This window comes from Somniosus microcephalus, chromosome 6 (assembly GCF_052327205.1).
Source record: "Somniosus microcephalus isolate GS21.2 chromosome 6, FLI_Smic_1.0, whole genome shotgun sequence".
NCBI lineage: Eukaryota > Metazoa > Chordata > Chondrichthyes > Squaliformes > Somniosidae > Somniosus > Somniosus microcephalus.
Genome location: NC_140992.1, coordinates 254,910,621 through 254,929,942, shown reverse-complemented (window position 1 = coordinate 254,929,942; position 19,322 = coordinate 254,910,621). Strand labels below are relative to the sequence as shown.

At 45.7% G+C, this 19,322-nt stretch overlaps 1 long non-coding RNA gene across 1 annotated transcript in view; it reads left to right on the top strand.

The window, feature by feature from the left end:
* LOC147116670 (uncharacterized) overlaps nt 1-14,412 on the top strand; it is an 81,479-nt gene extending 67,067 nt beyond the window's left edge. Inside the window, exon 3 of the long non-coding RNA XR_015078616.1 lies at nt 14,229-14,412. This is a non-coding gene — a long non-coding RNA (uncharacterized LOC147116670). The remainder of the gene's footprint in view (nt 1-14,228) is intronic.
* The last annotated feature ends 4,910 nt before the right edge of the window (nt 14,413-19,322 follow it).

The following is a 19,322-nucleotide window of genomic DNA, read 5'->3' as shown; positions in this document are numbered from 1 at the left end:
GCCACCGTGCTGTATTGAACAATCACTGGCACTCAGTAAGACACTTCTCAATGTGCGCTCAGATCTGTCCAATAAGGGACACTTTTGGAAAAAGATATTACACTGTATGACAACACATTACCAGAAACTTCACATGGACATTGGCTAAACCTCTCAAGTGCCTACCCTTGTGTTATTAGTTGGTATGCTTACAGTAGGATGAGGGTGAGTGTGAGGGGTGGCTAGTGAGATGGGGAAGTGATAAAGTAGATAGAGAGGGATAGGTGAGGTGCAAAGTAGGTGGGTGCACTGGGGAGGTCTCTTCCCCCCATGGGAAGTGAAGAGAATCCATCCTGCATGCTGTGACTCCCTCCATAAGCATATGGAGGGAGTCATTGGAGAGCCTGGGTGCAAGTGTTCACCTTTGTGCAGTAATTGTCAATGTTTACAGCACCTCAATGCTGTCAAACACTGACAACACAACTGTCAAAATAAAATTGTGAATGGTCCCTTTTAGGAAACCGGCAAATGACACGTCATCAAATGATGTCATCAGACCCTCTTCCAGTTAATTGGCCGGTAGAGCTTAACAAGGCCAATCAAGGGAAAATCACATCTGCAGAGTGGAGGCAGCTGGGGGCGGGACCGGAACCCAGAAACCAGCTGACATGCCCCCATCCCGCCTCCAGAATTAAATTTTTGTCCTAAGGGGGGATTTTTAACCCCCAAAATGGGTGGGTTTGGGTCAGGTGAGATGTAAAGTTTCTTAAATCTCAAACCTTAACCCAACACGCCTCGGACCCGCACACTTCCGGTTTTAACGGAGGCGGGATGGTGGGGGTGGGGGGCGTGGGGGTCGGTGCTGTGACCAAACCACTCCCAGGAGCCAGGGTGCTCATTTAAATATTTTAATGAGGCTGCGTGCCTCCGATTTTATCTCTCTCCCAGGTTTAACTCCGGCTGGCCGGGTTTCCCAGGACACGGGATACCCGGCAGCTAAAGTCGGCGGGGACTGCTGTGTGGAAGAGCTAAGAACCTTTCCAGCACTGCTTGTGGGCCAGGATTTCTAGAAGTGCTTCCTCCCAGCAAACTAACCTGCTTCCCTCCTCAGGATTGGACACCCCCCGCGATCTGAACCCCACCCCCACGATCGGACCCCCACCCCCACGATCGGACCCCCTGCAACATCACAGACACCCAGGCGTTGACCGACCCACCCCCTCCCATGAACACCGATCCCCCCTGAACCTCCCCATCTCTGCCCGCACCCTGTCTCCAACCCCACCGAGATCACTCCCCAATCCTCCAAGCCATGCTGTACCCTCCCACCGCCCTCCCCCCTCACAATCTCCACCCCAGCAACAGAATAGCTACCTGCTCCTGGGCAGTGGCCTCTTCTGCAGTGTTCCCCGCCTGACAGGGAGCCAAGCCTGTCAACCAGGCTGGATTCCGTGCGGGGATCCTGTTGGGGGAAAAAAACACGCACGCTGTGAAGTTAAAACTCCACAGCGTTCGGGGAACCCTGGACTTCCGACGTGACTAGAAATCCTCCCCCTCACTTGGACTCCTGTAAGGATCGGGGCCTAAGGCCCTGAACTTCCACAGAGCTTCTCCCTTCTGTCATAACTTCAGCAGAAGACTGGCAGATTCCCTGAGGGAAACAGTTCATGGATAAACACAGCTGTTGAAGCCATTCCCCTGGAGAGCCAAACCCTGTGGAACTCCAAAGACTGATTTTCATAAAAACATAAGAATTAGGAGCAGAAGTAGGCCATACGGCCCCTCGAGCCTGCTCAGTCGCTCAATAAGATCCTGGCTGATATCCGACCTCAACTCCACTTTCCAGCCCGATCCCATAACCCTTGATTCCCCTAGAGTCCAAAAATCAATCTATCTCAACCTTGAATATACTCAACGACTCAGCATCCACAGCCCTTTGGGGTAGAGAATTCCAAAGATTCACAACCCTCTGTCTCAAACTGAGCTCTGAATCCACTTAATCGTCATATTCATAGAATCATAGAACCTTATAGCACAGAAAGAGGCCATTTGGCCCATCTTACACGGGCCGGCTCTTTGAAATGACTATCCAAGTAGTCCCATTTGTAGAATGTTTATATATTTTTTTTGCGGGGGCAGACCAATCTTCAGACCAGTAAGACGTGTTAATTTACACCACACTGAAGATGCCAGTCAGGACCTGTGCAGTGTTCAGCAACCTGCATGGCACTGTGAAAAAAGACAATCTATTTCCGGTTGACTGACATCGCCTGAAGGTTGCCCTTAGAATAGTAAATATGTGAGGGCCAATTTTCTGAGCTTGCATTGCCGGTGGGAAGCCTTGTCCACTGGCAGCACGTATGGAGGAATTGTGGGCGCATTGCCCGAGATTTTCCATCCATTCACTTTAATGGGCATAAATTCATGGGCAGCGAGCCTGCAAAATATGGGTGAGTCTCCTCACTGAAAGTGCAAACTCGGAAAGTTACTCCCAAGATGTAGCATACGCTAAAGTTTCATTTGGCTACAAACTCAGATCTGAGGAATATAAATCTGGAATACTATACACAGTCACCAAATTCCAGAAATTAGTTGCAGTGAGATTATCGGGTCATGTAAACCATTGCCATCCTCCTTCACCTCATCCTTGACTGATGAAAAACATGTTCAGGTGTTAACGACTAAAATCGTTGCCTCCATGCTTTATTGGGCTTCTGTCAGTAATGCATTTTACACACATACAATACAAACATCTGTGAAAATGCATTATTTACAGGGATGACAAATAACTATGAAATTTGGAATATTTTTTAACAAAACCAGTGAGAGCCACCAAGAATCAGTGAGAGTTGGCATCCCAACACAGGAGAGCCAGCTTCCCTCTGGACGAGAGTCATGGAGAGGTCTTTCGAAAATAAATGCAAAGAGTTTCAGTCAGAAATGGCGGGGGTGGGATACTGCAGAAAATAAAAACAAACTATATGCACGGTGGCATAGTGGTTAGCACTGTTGCCTCACAGCGCCAGGGACCCGGGTTCGAATCCGGCCTTGGGTGACTGTCTGTGTGGAGTTTGCACATTCTCCCCATGTTTGCGTGGGTTTCCTCCGGGTGCTCCGGTTTCCTCCCACAATCCAAAGATGTGCGGGTTAGATTGATTGGCTATGATAAATTGACCCTTAGTGTTAGGGGGATTAAATACGTGGGGTTACGGGGATCGGGTGGGATATGTGTCAGTGCAGGCTCGATGGGCCGAAATGGCCTCTATCTGCATTGTGGGGTTTCTGTGATTTCTTCTGTGATATAAATAGCTTGCATGTTTTGTGCGGTCAAGAGGATTGTATAAATATGAAAATTGGACAAAGAACATTAAAGTAAGAAGACCAGAGACACTGGAGTTATGTTGCTGCAGATACATCTTGAAAATGAGTTGGGGAAGAAGGAATAATTGTATCAACTCCTGAACTAGCACAGGAAAAGAGAAAAGTGACGATGGTGATTATAATGAGAACAATGACATAATATATCTTTTCACATTTGTTGTAGGGATGTGGGCAATGCTGGTAAGGCCACATTTATTGGCCATCCCTTGTTGCCCAGAGGGCATTAAGAGTCAATCATGTAGTATGGAACTGGAGTCACATGTAGGCCTGTAGGATTCGCAAAATTGAACTTTATATTATAAAGGGTCAAATGGCAGAAGTGGCCATGATTTTTAAAGACTGTTTTAAAAGAAGCCCAGAAAAAGGGGCATACAGAATGGCCGCCATACCATGTGACCGGCTTATTGGGACATTTTAAAATGGTTCCTGCGAATCCTCAGACAGCTTTGTGGATTCAACCCACAGTAAGTTCTGGAAGCCGTTTCTGAGAGAACGAAACCAGACCCCCACATATACATATGGATTAGATGCAGATCCAGTCAAGATCGGCCTGGAGACAGAGGCCATCTAAATGTTGACCCAGACAAAAGGGGACAATTTCATATTCATGAGAACAGCACCAAGGACTAGATAACGAGATCAGCAGGACATTAAAAACAATGAAGGTCATTCCAGACCAGAGATGGGCCTTTACCGGCCATCTAAAATATTTTAAAATATAATAACTACCCCACTGTGCTCCCAGCCCGCCAAAAGTTAAACAAAGACTAACCTGATTTTGGGCGGGAAGTGGAAGCTTCTGAAGGAAAAGTATAATTGGAAGAGGCTGGAGTGGAATTAGACAGTTGTCGAACAGGTGAACTCGGGGAGGAATTCAGTTAGTTGGTTGGCTTTCCAGCTTGCAGGCCTGCCCAGCTTTTGAGCTGGGTGAAGAGGAGTCGCTTCGGGAGAAGATCAGCGGGACTCCTCTCCATCGACGGAGAGGAAGGAGAAGAAGACCAAACCGCCATCAAGAAGACCATTCGAGCCGGCGTCCCGCCCCGGGGTCAAACATCGGGAGATCATCGACCAACCCCGGGCCGTTGACAAAAACGAGAGGCCTTCTCCCAACTCGGGAGAAGAGACAAAATTAAACTGAAGAAATGATGGGGGCCAGCCCAAGGCTCCTCTGACTGGGGTCGAGCCAACGATCCCTGACCCCACCGACATCCAGAACCAGCCGGTGTCCAGCCGCCCCCGACCCCCACCTCAGGAGAGAGGTGTGGCGCAGCTCGCTGGGGCTCCACGATCCACGTGGAGACGGAACGCCTGAAAGGACCAAACGCAGACTGATTCAAAACCTTGCACTTCCTAGTTGGATTGGTGAGCATGTTTCTGGCCCTTCACAATCAGATCTAGATAGGTTTAAGGGGGTGGATTTAAGGGTACAATTAACATGAGTTGTTGTCCCTCGATGTTCCGTGTGTTTCCTTATTTCATGATGATCTTTGTAGAGTATAAGATGCCTGTATTTGCCTTAGTTAGTATTGTGTCGTTATGATTTGTTTGTGTTTTTCCCTCCCATGTACTCTCTTATCTGCTTGCATTTGATTTATTTTTCCAAATGCAATAACATTTCATTTCGTTTCATCAAACTTGGTCTACAAGAGTTTTCTCTACATTGTAGTTCCTGCCCCCAAGTCCAGAGTACAGAATCTAAGGGGCGAGTGGGTCGAACCACTCAAGGTTTCACTGTGCAAGAGAGAGAGGCCTCTAGAGAGAGAAACCTCTGCGATCTAAAACCCCTTACAGGCCATAACAGGTAGGGGTGACAGGTTCTCTTCCCTGAAGGACATTAGTGAACGAGTTGCGTTTTACCACAATCCAGACGATTTCATGGTTATTTTGTTTGGTGCCAGTCCACAAATGACCAGATTTAATGAATTCAATGAATGTCTTAAGCAAGTGATCCTCAAAGGCACCACTGGAGGTCGCTCCAAAAATGGTGCTGGTAGGTTTTTCTAAGCGATTTTTGTGGCGCCAGAAGGAGCATTGGTGCTTCTATTAGCTCCATATACATCGGCCCGCTCAGTGCTCAAACCTCCGTGGTTCTCCTTTGGTACTGCCCCCCCTCTCCCCTTTAACTTAACTCGACTGGCTCGGTTCTTTAGAGTTGCCGCTGGATTTCGCACTGAAAATGGGACTGCTAAAGATAGGCTGATCACAGACTGGCACCATGGGCAGGATATTCATTGACCCGTGGAGTCGGGATTGGAGGCATGGGGGGGGGTGGGGTTAAAATCCCGAAATCAGGGGTCCCGACCTCATCCCGCACCCAAACCCGCCTCCATGCCAGTTCCAAAGGAGGCGGGTACCCGCCTCGCACTGGGACCCGCCTACCCGAGGCGGGAAGGGATTAGTGCTAATTAACTACCTGTTAACAGGTAGTTAACAGGCAGTTTTTAGCCTAATCCCTATTTTTAAGTTTGAAGTGTGGGATTCCCGACGGCTCCAAACCACGCCAAGTTAGAGGAGGTGGGCCGTCAGGTTGAAGGACTTGGAGGGGTCGAGATGTCGGTGTTCAGGTGAGTGATAGGTGCATGAGTGCAAAGGTAAGTATGTTTGGTGTGTCTAAAGTGTGTAAAGAAGTTTAAATTACCTGTACTTACCTTTTTAGCCTGCCTTCCTTTAGGTCTTGGGAGTCCCTCATCTCACCGGCACAGAAAGCAGAATGACTGCGAACTGTCAAAAGTGACAGCTTTCAGCTTTCTGTGCAGGAGAGATTTCTAACTGAGTCTGTGTAGAAGGATTCAGGTTAGAAGTAAGACTGTCAGTGTTTGAAAGCTTCAAACAGCTGTGAAACACTGATATTTCATCTGTCCAAACCTCTTGACAGATGAAATTTCAGTCTGTGACGTCACCTGTTGCCGGGTGGCCCTTAATTGGCCTGCTGAGCCCGCTGGGCGGGCTCAACAAGGTCAATCAAGTTAAAATCAAGTGGATTGGCCGCATCTCAATGGAGGCGGGACTACAACCCCGAAAGTTATAGTCCCGCCTCCTACCCGACTCCTGAATGAAAATCCAGCCCTATGGGAGAATTTAACTCCTGGGTGGGCTAGCCGATTTTAACGGCCAGGTCTCATTAACGTGCCACTGGCTGACGTCGCGACCAGAATGGCCAGCTGGCGGCTGGGCCCAAGATAAGTACAGGCACAGGGGGTTCCAGGGCGGTCAGCGCTTTGGGAAAGGGGGTGGGGGGAGTTTAGGCAAGAGAGGCCTACACTTCCCTTGTAGGGCCCAGAAGAGTACTTCTGCTCCTCCTGTTCCCACAAAGAAAAGAAATAAACTTACCTAGAGGGGCAGCTTCTCCTGCTGATCCTCAGAAATCTGATACACACTGAAAAGGATTTCTACTCCGTCAGACACCAAATGGAACCGTAAACCTTTCTTATGTTCAGTTCATCAGATTCATTAAAGCTGGTCAGTCCCCACAGCAAATCAATACGCTGCAGCTGGACTTTGAAGTCTAGCTGACATATTATGCCCATAGACATTCAGGGCATTACAACGCCAAATGGGTCAGCTCATTATTGTGCTTCCTGTTGTAATTTGAAAGTGTTAGTTGTAAGGATTTGGGACTTAAAGCCTACAGCCGATTCTTAAACTGTGACAAATTAAATGTTACAACTGAATGACATCTGTTCTGTTCACCCTCTGAAGTTTGCTGTAAATGTAATTAGTGATTAAACGGTTATACTTATTAAAGGTGGACAAACTGTTCAGAATTTATATGCACATCTCTTTGATGTAGTTTTACCCCAGTCCATTCTGATCAATGTGTTAACAAGAAGTAACACGATTTATGAACAAAATGAATGTGTCATAAAATTGGTTTGCTTTTTTACATTTTCTTGAATTTAAAAAATAAAATTATGGAAATAATGATTTTGGGAAAACAACAGCAATTTGGTTAAACTAATTGGAAAGATAAGGTGTAAAACTAGAATGCAACAAAGACTCAAAGCCTTAGGGCTTCATTTGTTCGGCTAGATTTCAAAGCTGAGCATTCAGCTTTGAAGTGTCCATCTTGATCCACTTCTGCTCCCCGCAGCTCTTCATCTTGTACCTACTCCCCCACTGGCCTCCGAGCACCATTTTGATCCAAATTAGGAGCTGGGATTTTAAAGTTAAAAGTCCCAATTTCAGTACACCTCCAAGAAACCCTCATTAAAGAGCGTGTGATTTAAAGGCACATGTAAAAGTGTGACAGTTGGATGGGTGGCAGTTAAATATAATCATTAATATAATCGGGGCAGATTGTAAGGGGCATTAACAGTGCCCTGGACCCATTAATGAGTGTCAGTTGTGCTTTTAGATTGCGAGTCGAACATTTTTTATTGTACTTATACATCTGTGTTTCACATTTGAATTAAATTCAAGAATACAGTTCACATAGGCATTTGCAAAACAAATATTTACAGATGGATAGCACAGCATTTAGCAACAGCAGCCTGCATTTTAATTGTAGTCAATTCCCCAGCACAACAATCTGGGGTTTTAGGCTGTGAATGTCCTCCAATGCAACAATGGTAAGAAAGGAGGGTGCATATTCTATCATTAGACCATCAGGAATTGGGAATCGCTTGCCCATCTCATCCCATCTCACCCCATTGGTGTTTCATGAAAATGTATGGACAATCACCAGAACCACAGGAATACTTGATAGTAAATCCACCCAGAAATGAATACCAGTCTTTACATTGCTAGGCAAAACAAATTGCACTCTGCTATTTGCAGAATAAACTCTGTTGTTGCTGTGTCTCTGGTTAGATCAGACATGCCAGTGGAAAATGAAAGGCAGGATGGTAAAATGGCAGTGGAAAATTTCCCTTGTTTATTTAAAAAATGCACACTATTTTGTTTAAAGAAGCAAACCAACTTGAGTATCAAGTGATCCAAATTGAGCAAAAAAAAGTTAGCCAAAGTCAACTCGATTCAGGTTCAGCTTCGATGGCTGTACTCTGCCTGGGGTTGCTCTTTGCTTGCAGTTGGGTATTATGCAGTCAGAGGCATGGGTATAATTCACTTTGTACTTATGCAGCTTTAACGAAGAAGCAAAATATATTCCATGACTGCTTCTCATACAGAGCCCAAACAAACTGTGTACTGTGTATTTAACGGGATCAAATCTGTAATAAAAACAGAACGAAAATGCACAGCAGATTGGTCTGCACTGGAAACAGGAAGAAAGATGAATGTTTTGGCAGTGATGCCTTCAATATTTCAAGCTATGTACGTGCCTGTAATTCAACTCTGACTATCTATTATTCTCACATATGTCTGAAGTACTCCATGGAAGAATATCGACAGGTTTTGCAAGATATAAACTCAGTTGAAATATTTTGAGGCTGATTTAAAAAAAACACTGACAGAGCAAGGTCAGTGTTCATTGCTTTATCATTACTTATCGATTGGTATTAGTATTAGCTTCTTACATAGGAATAATAAGACAGATGAAAGAAGGAAATAAAGCATCCCCGCCATAGTGAAACTGGACTATCCATGAATCCCAGTAACATAGCCAATAAAGCACTTCTAGAAGTGAGTTCCAAATATGCCCAGTGTCTCAAATCTTTGAGTATTGAAAGATCTATGCAGCTTTCAAAATATCCCCTTGGTTTCCATGTATAATTACAGATTTGGAGGTTTGAAGAAAATGATCATTGTTATGATACAGCTGCATAATTAAATAAATCACGTTAAATGGTGAAGCAGTATTGAAACTGTTAATGAATTCTCCGCATTTTTTTAAATTTTCTCACTTAAGTTTGATAAGTTAAGTACAAGATTAATAAAACAATGATCCAGCATCAGTATTGCGAAAACAAAACAAAGTATTTCCTTGTTACAGCCTAGGACTTCCTGATGTATTGTATGTACCAAAGTGAGTAATCTAGAAAATAAATGAGGATAACATGGGTTAATGGATTCCATTCTGCTGTGTTAAAGAGGTAAATGTAGTGCTTTGGAAAAGGGGGAGACCAGCTACTGCAGCAATCAATCCTGCTCCAGAACCACAGCTAGGTTCCACATGTTGGCTAAGTTCAGGCTAAGTTCAGGCTACGTTGACTGTTATACCCACTGCAGCATAAATGCTTCTTATGTAGGTTATTTTTGAAATGGTTTTAAATTTGCCTGGATAGAAGCAACTGGAAAGATATAACTACATTATTGATTATATCATTGCAACAGCAGTTTGCAAGCCTGGTAAAAGCCTGCTAAAGAAAATTTACAACATAATATCAACTCTTTAAATAAAGGTCCATCTGATTTATAATGGCAATTAACCTAAAATGTCACTTACCATTGAGAGACGAGGAGCAAAGGGATTTAGGTGTCTAGGTACACAAATCACTACAAGCTAGTGCGCAGGTAAAGAAAAGTAATAAAAAAGTCTAAAGGAATGTTGGCCTTTATCTCAAAAGGTTAGAATACAAAGTGAGGAAGTTATGCTTCAGTTCTACATGGCCTACACCTGTTCCTACGTAGTACTGAGGGAGTGCTGCACTGTCGGAGGTGTCCTTCGGATGAGACGATAAACTGAGGTCCCGTCTGCTCTCTCAGGTGTACGTAAAAAATCCCATGGCACTATTTCGAAGAAGAACAGGGAAGTTATCTCCGGTGTCCTGGCCAATATTTATCCCTCAATCAACAACACTAAAAAGAGATGATCTGGTCATTATCACATTGCTATTTGTGGGAGCTTGCTGTGTACAAATTGGCTGCCACATTTCCTACATTACAACAGTGACTGCGCTTCAAAAAGGTACTTCATTGGTTGTAAAGTGCTTTGGGGCATCCGGTGGTCGTGAAAGGTGCTATAGAAATGCAAGTCTTTCTTTTAGTTAGTGTTTGTGTGCAAATGAGCAAAGTAACTGATATGGGAAATTGCAGGTGGGAATTAGTGCAGTGTGTTGGCATTACAACATGTTTCACATCATTCCCAATACATCTGCTTCTTAATCTTAAAGTGTGAGGAATATAAGATCTGTTCGGAATACAGTAACTTATTGAAGTTCAAACAAAGTAAAAGTATATTGTTTGTCAGTTTTTTTAATGTATCTTCTTGTTAAAAGTCTTTGGGAGTAATTTTAACTTTTGCGAATAGTGTAAATGGGGCAATATTGGATCGGCTGCCCATTATACAGCTCTGACAAAAATTGGGAGAGGTCTGTAAGGGGTAGCGAATCCAATATCGCTCGGTTTGCACTATCAGCAAAAGTTAAAATTACCCCATGACGTTAACTACCTACAGAAGGGAATAAAAATCTCAAGTTCCCATGTGCCTTCTACAAACTTCCTCAAGGACAGCTTAGGAAGAGTTCTGATCACCCTCTTAGCTGATGAATGGTACAAGAACCTAAGGACATAAAATAAATATGAGGTAAGACAAAAGAACATGCTTAGTGCAGGCAAGTTTAGATACTGAGGGGGAAAAATTAATGTTTGCCAGCAAAGTTGCCGGTGTCACCAGCAACTGGAGTTCACGGCCACTGAAAATGATGGCAATGCTAATGGAGCAAAATTGTTCGGAGCGGGGGGGTTCAATGCTCACCTTCCATGCAACGCCATCCTGGTGACATTGCTGGAGGCATCAGAGTTCCTGTCCAGGAGCGACTCTGGAGCTTCCCACAGCGAGGCTGTGGAGCTCGCAAGGAATTGTGGGTAATGAAGAGGTCTGAGAATTAAAGGGGCCATGCACACTGAAGCAATACAAATGTAAATGACGTGAAACAATGCAGTTTTCAGCCCTTTCTGTCTTTTAAAAAATATTTAACATTAAAAAGAAGTCCCCAATGTCACCTCTTAAAGCTGAGTTACCTTCCTAACCTCAAAAAATAGGAAAACTGCTGTAGGGGGGTTTTGCTCTGCCCAATTACAGGGGTCTTTAGTGCCTGTTAATGTATTGGGCCTCTGTCTCCTTTATACCCTTGCAGCTTATGTTAGCCTGCAGGTCGGGTGTCACTAAACACCCTCTAAGGAGATAGAGAACAACAGCTTATAGAGGAGGACTAGAATACGGTGATGACCCGCACAGTTTATACCTAATCTGCGGGGTACTCCTGAGCCCAAGGGCTCCTATAGTCCTCTCTCTTTTTCCCTAGCCTGCTGTTCCCTTGTTTGGCGGGTTCGAAGCGCCCTAATGCCCCTATCTGGTTCTAACTCCAGAATTTGGATAGAGAACGATGCACTTTAAATAGACACTCGGAGACAAGTAGTCCTTGGAAAAAACAGGTGACAACCAATTTTATTTGGTTCTACCATGAACGTAATAAACACACACACTCTATAACTATAAATACAATATGGGAGAGAACGGACATAATGAGAATGTTTTACACTGTTTTAACTTTACCAAGTCCAATCCCACCAACCCACTTTCCTACCTAGACTAGACTGACAGTTGCAGGCCCTTGGATTATACTCACAGCCTATTTTGAGTGCGGTTGTTGGGTTGTTGCTTGGTTTGTGCTTGATGGAAAAGGCTCCCGAAATAGCAGGAGTGAATGCCGTCTTCCACAGCCACTTCGGCCGTTGGTGTCTTCTTGTTGATGTCCCCGGGACGGGAGTCGGTATACGGTGCGGTTTCTTGCGGTGATGTTGCGCCGTCTGGTAGCGGAGTAAACTTTCAGTATGCCGATTGAGTCTGGGGCCTGATGGTGGATCTTCTCATCAGCGTGGTTGGAGTTCTTTAGATGGTAGTTCGCCCCAGCTCGTCTCCCCCTCAGCTTCTTAACTCGCTCTCCTGCTCTTTCTTCTGGCCTTGTTAATAATCTCTTGGTTCTGTATTTTATACCCAATTCCATTCCGGCCTCTTCGCGCCCAATTAAATTGGTGTTTACAAGTGTGAGGGCAGGGGTATTGTTTTGAGTGCACAGCGGCTCCTCCAAGTCTGCTGTCCCATTGTGTCAGTCCTGGGACTTGATTATTTTGGGCCACCTCTTAACTGTAGTGATCCCAAAACTATTGTCCCTAGTCCGAGTTGATTAAGGTGATGATGGCCTGTACTCATAGCTCGATTAGGGGTGAGTCACATATCCTTGCTTCAGGCCCGACTCAGTCCCCTGATTGGCCTTTGAGAATGCACTTTGTTTCGATTGGCCGACATCTATGGCTCGCTTCTGAGCCACAGTCCCCTGTATTCAGATATCCCAGCCTGCTTTTCGGGACCACTGCATTGGCCGAAAATGTTGGTTTTAAACTGTATAGGGCAATCCAATTTTGGTCACCTTGCCCTTAGAGGGCTCCACTAAAACGTGGTTGTGGATTTTCAAACCCTACACTGCCTCAGCACTAACACAAATGGCTCAGCAAGCCAGGGAAGGGGCACCCAGGGCCTCGCACGCAGCGCTCCAGCTTTGTGCAGGGGGTCAACACTGCAAGATCGGCCCTCTATCCACAAGGGTCCTCCAGAAAGAACATTGTGGGAGTACATCACCAAGGCCATCACTGCCAGCAGTGTCGCCCCCACCACCTGGCTCCAGTGCCCAAAGAAGCTTCATGAGCTCAGACCACTGGTCAAGGCCACTGAATGCAGCTTCAAAAGCTGGCTCCTACCAACTGCACCACTAGCCTTACACACTACCCAATGCATGATCCCCAATTACTCACCTACCAACAATCTGCACCAATCACGAGGTACATCTCCCATTCCTAGACTCACCTTACCCCCCTGGAGGAGACGGTGCAGGCCATTCTTGGCAGGGGCATGGCTGAGCCCTTGGCCAGCGGCAGGGCTGAAAGGATAGAAGATGCTGGAATTCTCATACATTATCCTCCTTCTGGCATGCACCTCATGCTTTCCCACCCTCCCCTCACCACAACGCCACCCTTGTGCCTTCCTCATTTCATACACCCAAGAAATGCAGCCTGCCCAGCCAGTGGGTGACCAAGAAGTGGGAGAGGAGAGTGAAGAAGAACGAGAATTGAAGAAGATTAATTTGACACCCCCAGCCACCAGCTCCTCAAGCTCAATCAGCAAGGCCATTTGCAGTGTCCTCCACTGAAAGACAGCAGCCTTCCACCAGCCATGCTGCAGGCACTGGGTAGCACTGCAGCTTCAGTAGGGTAGGCAAAGGCACACACAAGACAGTCATTAAGGGAATGCATACAGGTGATGAGTTGATTTCTTTCTGTCACATTCGATCACTAGACATGTATAGGTGGATTGGAAAGTTTGTTTGGTGGTGGCTTTTATTTCAGCATCGTGGCCAAGAGGACATTGTGATGGTCAATAACAGATGGAAGGTAAGGTGTGGGACTAATGTTGAAAGGGGAATTGGGGTTGTGGTCACTGGGACTGCAGGCAGATGATTCCATCCCAGTTATCCTGGCCACAAAAGGGCTGTCTGGGATGCATCCTTCCATCTGCTTCCTCCTCTTCTGCTTCCTCCTTTTCTGTGCCTTCCTCTTCCCTCTGCAAGCGGATACAGTAAATGTGAAATGACCGCATAAAATGCTGGAAATACTCAGCTGGTCAGGCAGCATCTCAACCTGAGACATTAACTCTGTTTTTCTCTCCATGGATGTTGCATGACTTGCTGAGTATTTGAAGCATGTTCTGTCTTTTCAAAGGCCTTCATTTACCAGCTGAGCCCTTACAAGCATCCAGCAGCATTCCCTACACACTTTAAAAAAAACTTTTCACATCTATTGCAGCAAGCCACCACTTCAATAAAATAAAAAATACCCAGTCCAACACCAGGTTAACCTGACGTGCTTAGGACCCAGTGATGAATTCAGCGGTGGGGTCGAAGTTCGCATTGGTGACGTTAAGTCGGCGTTGCACACCAATTGACATCACCATGCTGCCATTTTCTTTCTTTCAGGGCGTTACCATTTACCGGCAGTGCAAAGGGCGGCATGAATATGGCGGCCGCCGCAGACCCACCACCAGCTGGGGACAGAGCGGCAGCCGGCATTTTATGGAGTGGCACTCAACAGATGAATTTCTAGCCTGAGGTTCTAAAATTTTTGTACCCAGAAAGCCCCTTTAAGTCATTTCTTGTGGTGAATAAAATTATATTGTAAATATTTCTTTACTAAATGATTTCTTAACATGTCGAATGTGCTTTTTTATAGTCCCATTGTCCTCTAATACGATAACGGTCTGTACTAATGGACCACTGCAAGAGGAGGACCTTCAGATCCAGTGACCAACCCCTACAATTGGACACTTACCTCATCATTGAAAAAATGGACCCATCCTAAATTTGAAGAGATACATAGGGGCAGTAATAAGTTTTGAATCTATTTATTGATAAAAAAATACATTATGATTAGAAAATAATTAATCAGATCCAACCAGTCATTAGACCATCTAAGTTACATATACATATCTGAAATTTACACTTTAAATGTTATTATGCTCAGTAGTAGGTTGTTGACCTAGAAGCAATGACAATCCTTTCCTTAGGGGAAATAGAAACCGCACTTTTCAAGAGCAAACATGAATCTCATTTGTAATGTTTGTTAAAATGCTTTGAATGCATTTATGATTTATAACAGCTGAATAATGGATATTACTTTTATAATACTAACAGAAGGTATTTGCCTGCAGTGAATTCACTTGGCTCTCTCCCTCAACACAAGATTGCATCTAACTAATATTATGACCTGCCACCATTTCATAATGTTCAACCTTCAGACAAATTTAAAAAAAAATTATGCTTGTGTTAAAAGTAAGTTTCTTTACAAGTAATTTATGTTTTTTTACTTTTCTTGTGGGGCCCGGAGGAGCAGGAGTGCTACTCCTGGCCCCACAAGGAAAGCTTCGGGCTCCCCTGCCGCAATCTCGCCATGCACCCCCCCCTCCAACCCCTCCCTGATTGCGGGACCCCCGTGGGACAGCCCAGCAGCTGAAGTCACTTACCTGTAAGTTAAAAATCTGCCGCGCCACATTCTGCCACGGGCAAGAGCGGGAAATTAACTCTCCAGCACGGTTTCCCCCCGAAGTGAAAATCCGGGCCTTTATCTCCTGAGCCATCAGGGCAGCGTGTAGTCCCACTTTTTCTAGACTTAAAATTCTTCAATACTTGTGTTAAAAAACTGAAGTCCAATGTGAAGAAATTAGGCTTTAGATTGATTAGTTGGATTTATAAGAACATAAGAAATAGGAGCAGGAGTCGGCCATTCGCCCCTCGAGCCTGCTCCGCCATTCAATAAGATCATGGCTGATCTGCTACCTCAACTCCACTTTCCTGCCCGATCCCCATATCCCTTGATTCCCTTAGTGTCCAACAATCTATCGATCTCTGTCTTGAACATACTCAACGACTGAGCCTCGACAGCTCTCTGGGGCAGAGAATTTCAAAGATTCACAACCCTCTGAGCGAAGAGACTTCTCCTCATCTCGATCCTAAATGGCTGCCCCCTTATCTTGAGACTATGACCCCTAGTTCTAGACTCTCCAGCCAGGGGAAACAGCCTCTCAGCATCTACCCTGTCATCATTCACATTTAGTTCCAAGGCAGCTTTAGTTCGACTGGCCAGTATACCCATCCCACCACCACCAAAAGCTGCAGATGAGTCCAGATTTCAGACAGTTTAATAGTCAACCCAATCAATGTACAGTATAAAGAATAATAGAAGGTAAAAACACCTGAGAGACTAAAATCATATCAAACTAGTTACAGTCCAACATCGATAGATTTACTGAAATATGCTTTAAAGTTTTGTCATCTGCAAAGTTTACACAGCTGGGTAAGTTAAGGGTTACACAGTACTGACAAATACATAGAAAAGACTATATCGGTGGTTACGTGCAGTTAGGAAGCAGTACACACTGGCAAGATTGAGGTCGCATTTTGACAGGTGGCCATTGGCTTAATGAGAAGTGGCACAGTCACGGTGTCCTGGCCATTGACAGCAAGGTGGCATCGTGGAGTTTATTGTGGTGTAATGGGTGGTTGGTTAGTCTGTATCACTCTTGACCTTCATGAGATGAGAAGCTGGAGGAGCAGGAGACGAGGTTTTGGAGGGAGTCTGCGGGAAGGAAGCTTACACATTTTAGCACTTTTTCAGCTCCAGGCACAACATGTACATTACTCATTACTGAAATATTTTTCACAGATTATTCTAGTTGGGTCGTAGTTTTTCCACCATTCTACTTGTCAATTATTTACAACACAGTCATGATGACATTATTAAGCAACTATTCTCTTAAACATTAGCTGTCAGTTTAAAGTGAACATTTGAGATGAAATGTTTCCAGACACTCAACAGGATCTCATGGTTGTTTGTTTAAAAAATTTATGAAGCATTTTTCGAAAGAGGCCCAGTGAGGTAAATGAGTTCTACCTTACGTAACTTCTTTTTATCTTAGAACAGTGACAGATTCGGTTGACAGATACATTGAATACTCAACCCTTGCTGTACAAACTTTCTGACTTATAGTTTTTCCATCAACATAAACATAGTGGTACATTAAAATGTCTGTTTCTAAGCCTGATTGGCACCATACAGAGACCACTTAACCTTATAAATGTTTTTGGCTGCAAAATTCAGCTCCGTAGCACTCGTTTGGGTGCGACAGGAAATAGCATCCGTGGCACACACGCACACTTCTGGCATTAGCGTGGACCCAGGGAGTGCGTGCCTGAAGTATGCGGAGTAGGCAGATCGTAACGTCAATCCGCATGCAATGCGGATTTGACGCCAGTGCTGCCATATTGGAGCACAACACACCAGCTACTGCCCTCACTTAAGCTCGCACAGCTGAACACCCATTCAGCACTAGGAAAGCCCCCCCACTAGCGCTATTTAAAGGGATCATCAACTACTTACCCGTTAGTTGCTGATTGATTTCTACTGGCTGTCGCTGAGTTTGTAGAAGTGTTTGGTGGTTTGTACTGCTATTTCAAGTTGCTAAAATTTACAGGGAGTGGTGTGGCAGGTGCTGAAAGACTTTGTCCTGACTTCAAGGATTCTGCACAGACCACTTGCTCCAAGACATGGGTGCAGTAGTAGGCATTCATCTTGGCCTACAGCATGTCGGGGAGAATGGGCAGAGGTGACACAGAGCAGGACAAGCAGCTGGCAGAGGGAGGAGGAGGAGGAGGGGGAGAAGGGCTCTCAGCAGGAGGCCATATCCGCCCAGGGTGTTCAGTGAGCAATTCTCCTACCTGAACCTCAGCGAGGAACAGTGTGTCAGATGTCTGAGCTTCACCAAGGACGTCCTCACTGAAATCTGCCACCTGCTGCAGCCACAACTGCAACCTCAGAGCAGGGCTTTGCCAGTGGCTGTGAAGGTGACCGTGGTCATAAACTTTTATGCGTCAGGCTCCTTCCAAGCTGTAGCAGGAGATAATTGCAACATCTCCCAATTTGCTGTGCACGGTTGCATAAGGGAAGTAACTGAGGCTCTGTATTCCAAGAGAGCTGAATACATTTCCTTCTCCCTGGCCAGAGCAGGCGGAGCGAGCACGCAGCTTCCCGAGAATCCGTGGTCAGGGTGCCATCGACTACACATGTGTCGCTTTGCAGACCCTGCAAGTAAACTCTGAGATGTACCGCAACCGAAAGGGATTTCATTCCTTCAATGTCCAGCTGGTGTGTGACCATACTCGGTGAATCATGCAGGTCAATGCCCGGTATCCTGTCAGCAGTCACGATGCCTTCATTCTGCAGCAGTCCGCTGTCCCATCTGCATTTGAGACACCTCGACAAACCAGAGGGCTGCTACTGGGTGACAAGGGCTATCCGTTAACAACATGGCTCATGGCTTCGGTGCGCAACCCACGCACCCGTGACCAGATTCATACAACAAAAGCCATGCTGCTACATGAAATATCATTGCGCAGACCATTGGCGTGCTGAAGCAACGCTTCTGCTGCTGAACTGCTCTGGAGCAGTACTCAGGAGAGCAGGTGTCGAGATTCATGGTGTTCTGCTGCAGGCTTCACAACCTCGCCATCATGAGGGCACAGCCCTTTCACCAGCCATACAGCAACCAGCTGAGGAGCAGGAGGAGGAAGAGGAGGAGGAAGGGGAAGGGAGAAGATAACCCAGACAGCCCCTTACTGGCTGGGCTGTCCGTAACTGACTCATTTGGCTGCAATACCAGTAAACGCATCCCCAACTCCATGTTCACCAAGAGTCCCACACCTTACCTTCCCCCTGTCACTGACCATCACAGCATCCGCTTGGCCACAATGTAAAACTAAAAGCCAACACAAAATAAACATTCCAAACCAAATTTATAAACTAAATCGTGCCATATTGCATACAAACGTAAACTAATCACCCTTGTGCATTCCCTTAGTGCCTGTCTTCCGTGTGCCTTTGTCTGTCCTAGTGCTCCTACACAGCGCTACCCCAGTGGCTGTAGCATGGCTGGTGGAAGGCTGCTGACTTTCAGTGGAGGAGACTGCAGATGGCCTTGGAGGATGACCTCGAGCAGCTGTGGACCTAGAAGGCCCAGCTTTAGGCTGCACCACCTCGGCATGGGCGGCAGGCAACAGCAAGGGCACTGGCGGAGTGGCAGGGGTGGAAGGAAGAATGCTGACATCCTGAGAGAGGACAGCAGGTTCGTGCTTCATGGAGCCACTGTCACTCCCCCAGGGCAGAACCTCAGCTGGACTGCTGTGACACCCTATCCCTTTGAACTCTGGTAAGCACAGCCTTGATGGCGGCAGTATGAGCTTGCAGGATAGAAGTCTGAGCTTCCACTGCAGCACCTAGATGTTGGGTAGCTTCTGTTTGTGCTGCAATGGAACCTGAGACACCGCCCATCAGACGCTGCATCCTGGTTGGGTCCACAAGTGTGCTAATGGAATTGGCCATCACTTCCATGCTGGTAGGTCTCTTGCAGTCAGAATCAGGGGAATTTATAATGGGGAACAAAGAAATGGTTAACCAATTAAATACATACTTTGGTTCTGACTTCAAAAAGGACACAAATAACCTCCCAGAGATGTCGGGGA